Source organism: Myxocyprinus asiaticus, chromosome 38 (assembly GCF_019703515.2).
Source record: "Myxocyprinus asiaticus isolate MX2 ecotype Aquarium Trade chromosome 38, UBuf_Myxa_2, whole genome shotgun sequence".
Classification (NCBI taxonomy): Eukaryota; Metazoa; Chordata; class Actinopteri; order Cypriniformes; family Catostomidae; genus Myxocyprinus; species Myxocyprinus asiaticus.
Window position 1 is genome coordinate 39,846,828 of NC_059381.1, and position 12,095 is coordinate 39,858,922.

General features: G+C 38.5%; 1 pseudogene; it reads right to left on the minus strand.

The window, feature by feature from the left end:
* Positions 1-12,095, minus strand: part of LOC127429172 (rap guanine nucleotide exchange factor 6-like) — a 147,148-nt pseudogene that overhangs the window by 15,190 nt on the left and 119,863 nt on the right.

A 12,095-nucleotide genomic window follows, 5' to 3' on the forward strand; every position in this document is an offset into this window, starting at 1 on the left:
CCTGCTTGTAGTCTTCCCACAGTGATCCTGGTACCATCACTTCCCCAGGTAAACGGCGCACACGTACATGTCTGTCCACATCCAACGGGACTCAACGGACCAGGTAACCTTCTTCCACTGCTCCAAGGTCCAGTTCCAATGCTCACATGCCCATTGTAGGCGCTTTTGGACAGGGGTAATCATGGGCACTCTGACCGGTCTGGGGCTACGCAGCCCCATACACAGCAGGGTGCGATGCACTGTGTGTTGTGACATATTCCTCCCATAACCATCATTAAAATTTTCTGTGTCTTGTGCCACAGTAGACCTTCTGTCAGTTCAGACCAGACAGGATAGCCCTCATTAACCTTGCGCATTGATGAGCCTTGGGCGCCCAAGAACCGCCGCTCGCTCAGGTTCTTAGATACTGCAGGACAAATACACACAACATGATCAACTGAGAGTTTCAGGGCTGGACACTGTGAAAATAAGTGAAAATTCATTTGGTTAAATTTTATCTTACAGTGTCCTTGTTATAGTGTAATTACACAAGTAATTACTGATTATTACTAATTAACAACATGTACTTACTATAGATTTAGTGTTAGGGTAAGGGTTTGGTTTAGGGTTAGTTGCTTGTAATTATTTGACTATAGATATATATTGAATATATATAATTGACTATAGTCGATACATGTAATATGTGTAACAAGGACACTGTAAAATAAAGTGTTACCATTCATTTAATTAAAATAATTAATTGAGGTATCATCTTGATCTCGCAATGACAGCATTATATGCAAAAATCAACATAAAATGATGCAAACTGAAAAATCAAACACCAATAATTTAATAATAATTATAACAAAGTCAACATGAAACAGCATTCACACACCATTTTTACTGTAATGACATGCTGAATTATGACGAGAAAAACAGTATATTCAATGTTCAAATTCATCCTCTAGTGTAGACGTGCTGGTATAAAATTTTCATATTGTGATAAATGCTGAAGCTTAAAATCTATTATCCCAGTATTGGCTTATACTATAAAACAGTCGTGGAGTTGGAGTCGTGGATGGAATCTATGGTGCGAAAACTGAAACAATTTGCCTAATAGGTTATCTAGATTTTTTTCATGGTTTTCTGAAGTGTCTACGATAACGTAACCATGCAGGTTAATAATTGCAGTATGCTATATTACCGATTACTGGCACGTGTCTACTGCAGAGCATCTCCTTGTATCCAAATAGTAACGCTTCTTTTTCAAGTATTTTTTTTTTTTTTTGTCGTTATTACATAACTGTTATTAAATAAAACACTGTTAAATTACAACATTAACTACTTTACTGCATTACCTACAACAATAGCCTAAAATAATACCTTAAAACCTTTCTGACCACCCTGTGTTCTATGATAAGACTGTCCACTAGATGGAAGCGAAAAACCACAAAATACATGTGCTGTTTATTAGGCCAGTGTTGCTCAATCCTGGTCCTAGATGATCCCATCACTGCACTTTTTGGATTCCTCCCTTATTTAACACACCCATTTGAGGTCAGAGGGTCAGATTATGTTTATGTGGGATTGGGAACACTAGAGAAATCTGGACTTGTGTTTTTTTGTGCTGGTCACCAGAATGTTTGTGAACTGATATTTAAGTAACTTCTAAATAAATAAATAAATAAATAATTGTTTTTAAAGATAGTTCACCCAAAAATGAAAATTCTGTCACCACTTACACACCCTTATATTTCAAACCATATGACTTTATCTCCTCCGTGGAACACTAAAGGATATGTTGTCATCATTCACTTTCATTGTATAGAAAAATAATGTGCAATGAAAGTAAATTGTGACTGAGGGTGTCAGCCCTTAACATTCTGCCTAAAATCTTTTGTGTTCCATAGAAGAAAGAAACGTGAGGGTGAGTAAATTAGAACAAAATTTTCTGGGTGAACTATCCCAGCAGTAACAAGGCTCCAGACTGAGACTAAAATGGTTGCAAATGCGATAAAAATAAATAAATCTAGGTGTCATTGTTGACAGTCAGGAAAACTTTGTGTGCATTCATATGCAGTTTCATCATATACAGTGGCAAGAAAAAGTATGTGAACCCTTTGGAATTAGCTGGTTTTCTGCATTAATTGGTTATAAAATGTGATCTCATTTTCATCAAATTCACAAATATATACAAAGCACAATGTGCTTAAGCTTATAACACACAAACAATTCTAATCTTTCATGTCTTTATTGAACATATTCCAAAGAAACATTCACAGTGCTAAGTAAATGAATCCCAAGGCTAAAGATGACAAAAAAAGCTAATTAGAGTCAGGAATTGGCAAACCTGGCATCCAATTAATGAAACGAGATTGGAGGTGTGGGTTACATCTACTTTGACTTATAAAAAGCACTCAAACATTTTGAGTTTGGTATTCACAAGAAGCATCTGCTGACGTGGACCATACCTCACAAAAAAAGAGATTTCTAAAGACCTACGATCAAGAATTGTTGCTTTGCATGAAGATGAAAAGGGTTACAAAATTATCTTGAAGAGCTTAGATATTCTGTCCACAGTTAGATCAATTTTCTATAAATAGAGACGATTTAGTACTGTGGCTACTCTCCCTAGAAGTGGCCATCCAGCCAAGATGACTCAATGGGCACAAAGCAGAAAGTTCAGTAAGGTAAAAAAGAACCCTAAAATAACAGCTAAAGACTTGAAGTAATCATCAGAGCTGGTTAACATCTCTATTCATGAGTCTACTATACGGAAAACATTAAACAGCCATGCCACTGGTTTCCAATGAGAACATTGCTGCACGCCTTAAGTTTGCCAAAGACCACTTTGACGTTCCACAACCCTACTGGGATTTATTTTATTTTTTTTATTATTATTTTTTTTTGGTGGAATACTGAAACTAAGGTTGAATTGTTTGGGAAGAACATGCAGCACTACGTATGGCTTAAAAAGGGCACCACATACCAACATAAAAACATCCCAACAGTACGGTGGAGGGAGCATCATAATTGCTGCTTCGGGGCCTGGAACGCTTGCCATCATCGAAGGAAAAATGAATTCCCAAGTTTATCAAGATATCCTTCAGGATAATGTCGGGTTGCTGTGTGGCTGCTGAAGCAGATGTTGAGTGATGCAGCAGGATGACCCTAAACATCGAAGTAAATCCACTACAGAATGGTTTGAAAGAAATAAAATTCACCTTTTGGAGTGGCTCAGTCAGAGCCCAGACCTTGACACAACAGAGATTTACACCAGACATCCTAAGAATATGGCTGAGCTGAAGCAGTTCTGTAAGGAAGAATGATCCAAAATTCCTTCTGAACGCTGTGCAGGTCTAATCCGCAGCTACCAGTAATGCTTGGTTGAGGTTATTACTGCCAAAGGAGGATCAGCCAGTTATTAAATCCTAGGGTTCACTTATTTTTTCCACTGCAGTGTGAATGTTTAATGGGATGCGTTCAATAAAGACATGAAAGATTAGAATTGTTTGTGTGTTGTTAGTTTAAGCTCATTGTTGTTTGTCTATACTTGTGACTTTGGTGAAGATGAGATCACATTTTATGACCAATTAATGCAGAAAACGAGCTAATTCCAAAACCAGGCTGCTTTTCACCTTTTCTGGTGAGATGAACTCAGGTTAGCTGTTTAAATCAAGAGTCACTTTTTCAGCGAATCATACAGTGAATCAGCCGAATTGAAATACACTGTAAATGGTTGTAAGAGTGCATATTTTGTTTCCCTTTTCTGTTTGTGAGAGTACCTGGGAGTGCAGACATTTCAAAATAAGAGTTCCCGGCTCGGTGTATTTTGGGCTTGTTTATATAACAAATTTCCATGTTATGTACCAAATAGTGTTTTTTATTTTCTGTTTATGATTAATATTTTTGTAGTACAATAAACTACATCTGGAATTTTTTTTTTTACATTTGGACTGCGTCAAAGTAAGGAAAGATTACGATTTTTAACACATAAATGATTTTTAAAACTACTTGCCAGTTAATCTGTTTTCAGCCATCTTTCTTTGACTTTCTATCTTGCTTCTGAACAACCATTTAAATTGAGCTATTCTGTAATTTGGCATATAAAAACAGCCAATGGCTCCATAGTCATTTGTTTAGTCTGGAGCCTTGAGTAAAGACAGTTGACATTTCAATAATAACCCCACTAGGTCTGCAGCTTGTTGATCAGTATACGCACACGTGCTGTAGGCTGGTTCACACTGCAGTGACATGATCTGGAACTTCTCCTCGTCTGTCTCCACCTCCAGGTGTGCCAGGTACTGTTTCACCTTTCGTGCCATTTGAGCGTCCTCGTACAGTTCTTTGGCACTGAGCAAAGAGCTGCGCCTCACGCGCTTCTTATGATTGCCCTGAACGTCCAGCAGGTTTGAGTGGGTACTGCTCTGACTCAAAGACCTGAGAAGGAGAGGAAGAGGAAGTGAAAGGAAGAACTGACATCCCCTTGTGGCCTAAGCTGGACCTCTGCTGCATCACAACCTAACAGATGATCAAAAGACCGACACTGTACTGTCCTACAAAGATAAAACGCAATAGCTACACATTATGTAAAAACTGACTTACTACTAGAATCGTGTCTTATATCTCTCCTGTGACAGGTAGATTTGACCCAAGTAAGCTCAGATTCAAAGAGTGAGACAAGTCCACATTTGTATGCACAATCAAAAGCTGAAGCCATCTCTCGCAGTTTCAGTAACTACAGTGTAGTAACTGTGTTTTGGCTTTGTAGGCCATTGCAGTCTGACAAACCTGAAGGGTTTTCCAACATATGTTACACATGTTAGGTCATGCATTTACTGTACAAAAGACAAACATGTCATGTTTGAGCAGCCTTAAAAAGACAGCTGCTGTTGATATCTAGAACACAGCAGTGTAACACAGCAATGCAACACGTGTTAAGCTCCATTAATGTCAAAACAGATGATCATGAATTGTTAAAGATGCACTGTCATTTTTGGTTTATGTTGTGCTGGATGATATGTCTTGGACATCTAGGGTTGTAGACGCAGCATCACGCAAAAAACAAAAAACAAAAGCTAAAGTTTTCAGTTTATGCTGCCATTGTAGAAATGTGCTATAGAGCACCCACTTTTTAGCCCTCTTGGTTCCGAAAGTGTTTTTCCCATTCATTTTTTCACATATGAATTTCATAAAATCCTTCATTAAAGAGTTTTAAGGGATGAACCATACCAACCAGATCTGAGGTAAAACACAACATTACAAACTCTGATTTGAAGCAAAAAAGTATTTGAAAATCAGACAAAAAGACAAAGGCACAAGACACTCTGGTTCTAGATCTTTCCCTTCAGGATCATGGGCAGTTTAGTTCTTGAGCAGGAATTCTGCTATTAAACAAGGTATTTTAAAAAATTAAGCTGAAATAGCATGGACTGATGGCTTCAACTAGAATGACTGTTATGATCTATTCAATCAACCATGATTTATTTATTCTGATACCGAAAGTGTCATATAACGAGATAAATTGAGTAGCATTCGGCTCGTCATGTGATCTCAACATGTCAGCCCCCATGAGGTGACTTGCTCCATGTAAAATAAAACAGCTTTTATTAGGCTACTGGTGTGACTGGAGTCTTCAGCTCATGTGGCACCATTTGAAACATACAGTATTTTTTTATTACTATTTATTCCTTCAGGTATAAAAATTTTTTTAATGAGGAAACTATTTCTGAGTGCACCTTTAAATGAAGATCAATGTTTTGAAAATGAGGGAAATAAACTGGAAATGCATCCAACGACAGGAGCATAAGAACCATATAAGGTGCTGGAGCGTCTGTGCCAAGGGGAATGTTTGGGTTAATGATCATGACAAATTGAGGACATGCAGGATGCAGCTCAGCACTCGAGAAACACTCACCCTAAACTCTTCCACCTTTTCTTTCTGCAAGCAAAGCCCATGAGAGGAGGAAATCAGGTTAACAGAAGAGAGAGACAAACACTCAGACAGACACAGAAAGACTGCACATGATTCAATCACAGAGTGTTGCGGAGATATGAGTGTTTATGTGTCCACTGTGAATATTTAAAGGGTGCAAGTGATTAAAGGCAGGATAAAAGGGAATTTGATGTTTCAAATAAAAACAGAGTGAGAAGGTTGTCCTTTTCATTTAGTCAACATGAAATGGCATTCCACCCATTTTACTTCTGTAATGTGATGTATTTCAGAATGAAAAGAATGATATTCCATAACAAAAATAGGACAGAATTAAATTTTTTCGAATTGTGAAAAATGGGCAGACCAGGAATGTGTATTTAAAAGTACATTATGATTTCTTGTTGATTGTAAGGTGTTTTTTTCATTGAATATTTCAGATCTTCCCTTCGTTCTGTGTCTGTGTGCAGAGAAAAAAAACAAAAAACTTTACTACTCCAGCCACTGTGAGAACTTGGCAGTTTTATACTGCAGATGTTGTTAAACTTTGTATGACAAATTGCTTGCTATGTGTCTCATTTGTAAATCGCTTTGGATAAAAGCGTCTGCTAAATGACTAAATGTAAATGTAAAACAGTTTGAAGTCTTTACCTCTGTCTGAACATGAGCGCTGGGTTCATGTTTGCTGACGTCATCCGCACAACATGCCGAATCTCCTAGGTGATCATTCATAACTTTTCAAAATTCACCAGGCCATCCACACTCGAGTCGTTACCTGAGCAGGATCGACAGAACATAGAGCAAATGTGTCAACTAACATAATTTAACAGTACTGAGACTTCAGAGGTGAAAAATGGTTGACAGGAGCACATTTTATTATTTACATTACATGTTGCATTTAATATTAGGACTGTCAATCGATTAAAATTGAAATAAAATAAAAAACTTGAAATGCAACTTCAATAAAAGTTCAAATGTCTAATTGAATGTGTTAACAGCATTAGAAAAAATATAGGCTAATATAATTCATCATTAACAAGCTAACTTTGATTATACTGTAGACATACCTAGTGTACATATACACACGCTCTAAATGCAGTGATTGATGTTCTGACCTTAGTGCAGGAAGGTGAGGTCTTTCTTCACCACAGGAAACAGTGGAATGATTGGTGGCTGGACGCTTTAGCTGCTCATTATGTTATGGTATTTGGCCATATTGCATGATGGGTCAAAGATGTCCTGAAGATCCTGGAACAGTTTCTCATATTTACTGGGAAGTTTCTCCCATGTGCTCCTTAATTGAGCCACTGGAGCCAGATTAAGACCACTGAAGACCACAAAAACAAAACATCAGTCCCTCTAAAAATCTGCCATCACCACATTCATGATCACTGTAAGACTGTCACAAAAATTATCTGCATCACTTCTGGGAAAGTCAAAGAACTCTGCGAGAACCAACGTCATAAAACTCTCACACAGAGGAGCATCTCCACCTGAGAAAACACACCCCACTGATTGGGGACCATAAAATGCAAATCACCCTCACATCTGCTCTCTCTCTCTCTCTCTCTCTCTCACCTTAGGTCACTTTAAGGACACTAAAAACTAAGTTATGACTTGTCCTGTTCTGTAATGTAAAAGGTTTTCTGATCATATATGTTTGGTATCATTCAAGAGGTCTCAGTGCAACTGGTAAAACAGTCTCATTCCCTTTCAGCAAAGTCAAATCACAAGTAAGATTTAAGAACTTAATAAAATACAGTATTCTATCCGGGGCATGCCCCTCCCAAGTCTCACACAGAGACCAGATGCTGTATGCAGATTAGGTGTATTCTTTGTAAACATCAAACAACCTACTCAATCAAAGGTTGACTACAACTCCCTAAATTGTTAACCAAATCCTAAATAACATCAAACACACACATCTGAAATAACAATGGAATCGTTTGGTACTTCAGAATCTGCAAATCAGATCTCCCATGCTTCGTCGTTTGCATGTAGTTTTTTCTCTACCAGGTATTTCTTAATATTGATAAATGTTTGAAGGAATCTGCAAATCAGATCTCCCATGCTTCGTCATCTGCATGTAGTTTTTTCACTACCAGGTAATTGCAATTTGTATTTCTTATGTTTGGTAAATGTTTGAATGGAATACAACTTTAAATATATTATTATGTTTGGTTCACTGATAGCTTTGAGTTTGATTTATTATTTTAATTGGATTGTTTGAATGTATTACTATTACCTGGTAAATAAATTGTTATTATGATTCATTCTGAAGGACTGTTTTCTAGTATATTTCTTGTTAACTACAAATCTATGGTCAGAGTTGGCTTAATTAAGCTACTTCAGAAGTAACCCATTAGTTAAGTATGTAAGAGGCTAAACGGTAAACCGAGAATCTATAATAGATCTTAGCCAAGTAGAATTAAATGGGAAAACTCAATGTAGGACCGAGAATCTGTAAAACAGGACTTAATTGACTAGGGTTAAACGGTAAACTGAGAATCTATAACAGAACTTAGCCAAGTAGAATTAAATGGGAATACTAAATGTAGGACCAAGAACCTGTAAAACATGACTTAATTGACTGGGGTTAAACGGTAAACCGAGAATCTATTATAGAACTTAGCCAAGTAGAATTAAATGGGAATACTAAATGTAGGACCAAGAACCTGTAAAACAGGACTTAATTGACTGGGGTTAAACGGTAAACCGAGAATCTATAATAGAACTTAGCCAAGTAGAATTAAATGGTAGTACTAAATGTAGGACCAAGAACCTGTAAAACAGGACTTAATTGACTGGGGTTAAACGGTAAACCGAGATTCTATTATAGAACTTAGCCAAGTAGAATTAAATGGGAATACTAAATGTAGGACCGAGAACCTGTAAAACAGGACTTAATTGACTGGGGCTAAACGGTAAACCAAGAATCTATTATAGAACTTAGCCAAATAAGACTAAACGGATAAAGCCGAGAACCTATATGGACTTAGTCTAAAACTTACTAATATCTGAAACTGATGAATTTGTAGTTAAAGGACCTGTGTCTGACCAGCACAGGACCCAAATAACATTGAAGTAACAAATGCAGTCTAGAAGAGAGAATTACTAAAATTCAGAGCATAGATACATCAACAAGGTTTTTCATAATTGGAGTCAGATGAAATAAAGAAAAGAATTAATGATAAGATTAATAAAAAACATGGAACTCAAATCAAATAATCAAAGTATTATTTAATGTCACGCACGATAAGACAGAACACGCAAGAGACCTTCAGCCACGCCACTGGATACCGTCCTTGGGCCAGTGGGTGACTTCCCCCTTACATCACATTACCACATTAATTTAAAGTGAGTCCATAGAAGTTTCTTCAGCTTTAGGCACTATTTGCACTGAACACACTTACATACATGTAAGAAAACAGTTTATTCCAGGGTTTTTGAAGAAAGCAGCATTCTGAAGCGTCATGTAAACGAGAGAAGATTAAGGGATTAAAAGAAAGCGATTTAACACATCCAGGTTTCTCCCAGTGAATGCAGTTTATGTGGTCATGTAAACACATAAGCAGCGTTCTGACGGGTGTTTGAAGAGTGCACATGTGTGTGAATAGAACGGATAACAGGATGGAGCCCAACAACATGTCAACACAATGGAAAGAATTCAACATTTCTAGGAGTACAGTGGGGAAATCACATACACTATAAACTATACCCATTTATACACACCAATGTAAAATATCGACTGTCCCTATCATCCACGTATATGCGCTCGTACATTGGGGGAAACCAGAGTTTTATGAAAGAGCCCCACTATTACAGCACAATTCCACAGCAGGTCATGATGCAAAGTTAAGAAGGAAAAAAAAAAACAGCAACAACTCTGGAATATCTGGAAATAAAGTGAAGCAATGGACAAAAATTGCAAAGTCTTTATCAGATGCCATGTTTTTTATTTACACAAGCGTCGCAGGGAAATTACGCTGTTGTGGAGAAAACTGCTTTCTGACCGAGTTGCACGTATACGGGGGTAAAAAGTACACTGCTTATACAGTACTTGTAAACGGGAACACAACTTTCTTGCAATAACCCTCTTTCTTGTAATAAGCCGCTTTCTGGCATCCATGTTAATTCACTGTGGACTTGTAAAACATTTTTTAATCTCTCAAGAATTTCTTTGTTTTATTTTGTTTTTATTTGTCTACTAACAATGTCCAACAGTGTATGTACATGCATCACAGATTTAAGCAATTTATTTTCATTTTTCCTAAAAGTCAAGAAAATATCCACCATGCTTTTGAAATAAAATGGCTGACTAAATTTTCTTTGTCTTTGAAGACTCAAGTGATATTTACCTTTAATTTTATTTGTTTTCTTCAAACATCACTTGTTTCACATTTCATCTCAAGCATGCTCTTTACTGACACTTTTGTTGACAAGTACACTAACTTGTGAAAAAATAAAAAAATGAATAGGGGCAAAAAACAATTGTGTGGTGGAAATGCCACAACTGTGGGACAGTCCTAATTTTTTTATATATATTTATAGAAATGATTTTCACACAATAAATATCAAAATGGTTTGTGTTTATTTTACTTTACTCTTTGTTTAGATTATCATAGTTTTAAAATAAACTAATTTGTATTTTTATTTTTTATTTGTATTTTCATAGTTCATAATATTGGAAGTCTGGGTTTGGGAAGGCTAAAACAGTAAAATCTATACAAGGCATTACAAAAAAGTACCAAAAATAAATGATGATGGCCTGGTAAAAAGTTTCCAATTCAGTTTTAATGAGATTTTCATATATATATATATATATATATATATATATATATATATATATATATATATATATATATATATATATATAGTTTAAATCATTTTATTTGAATAAAAACCAACCCCTGGGACATGAAAGTGTCAGAAGTTCCCTATCTGTCACTCACTCGACGTTGGTGTCGATGTAGTGACACTAGGGGTCACTCTTGGGAGCCCGAGACACCTCTGGTCTTTGATAATAGGCCAATAAAAATTGGCGAGTGGTATTTGCATGCCACTCCCCCGAACATACGGGTATAAAAGGAGCTGGTATGCAACCACTCATTCAGATTTTCTCTTCGGAGCCGAACGGTCATGCTCGCTGAGCTGAATACTACCGTTCATTCACCTGCTGGATCTGACGGCGCATTTTAGCGGCTTCTCCCTCCTCTGCACTGGTGCACTGCAGAGAACGCCCCTGGGCGCTTCGGCAGAAAAACTAGAGAGTATATTTTCTGAAAGAGCATTTTTCCCCTCTAAAAGAGTATATATTTCTCTAAAAGAGCGCACACACGGAACGTCTTTTTAAAGACGCGTCTTTTTAAAGATGCTTTTCCGATTGTGTGTTATTCCTGGTTGTGCTCGTTATCTCTCGCCTTCTAACGGTCACGATCACTGTCTTTCGTGTCTGGGCACTGCTCACGCGGAGACAGCGTTCGTGGATGGTCACGTTCTCATTGCGAGAATATGTCCATGGCAACGCTGCGGTCGCGGCTCGCCTTCGTAAGAAAGCGAGCCACCCCAGAGGCTCCCGCCTCGGTCCTTTTACCCACGGGTTTGAGGCCAGCGCAGCTAGCACTGGGGGCGATTTGGGGACCCCAATGGGACCGCCTCCGCCGGGTATCCCCCCGCGGACCTCCCATTCCCCAGCACGCTCGTCTGCCACGATCGGGCTTCCGGGTGAGTCTGCCGGCTCGTCTTACAGAGAGTTCGACCTCTTATTCAGAGCCCGCGAAAGTGATGAGCTCTCGAGCGCAGCATCGGAGAGCGGGCTCATCCAGTCGGAAGCCTCAGCTGGGCTCCTCCCTTCGGGGTCGATCGCCCAGTCACAGGCTGACGCGGAGATGACGACATGCTTTCCCGGACAGCCGCGAGTGTCGGTTAAAGTGGATTTCACCGCTCTTCCCTGAACCCTCGCGGCTCTGTGATTGGTTCCTGGGCTCGCGGCGCCGCTCAAAGCCACGCCCCGCCCCGCCCCGTTCCTTTCTTCCCGGAAGTGCATGAAGAGCTGACAAGGTCGCGGGAGGCACCTTTTACTGCCCGGTCCCGAAATTTTCAGCTTCCCCGCTCTCACTACCCTCGATGGTGGGGCGGCCAAGGGTTATTCGGCAATCCCCTGGTGGATAAAGGCGCTCGCGGT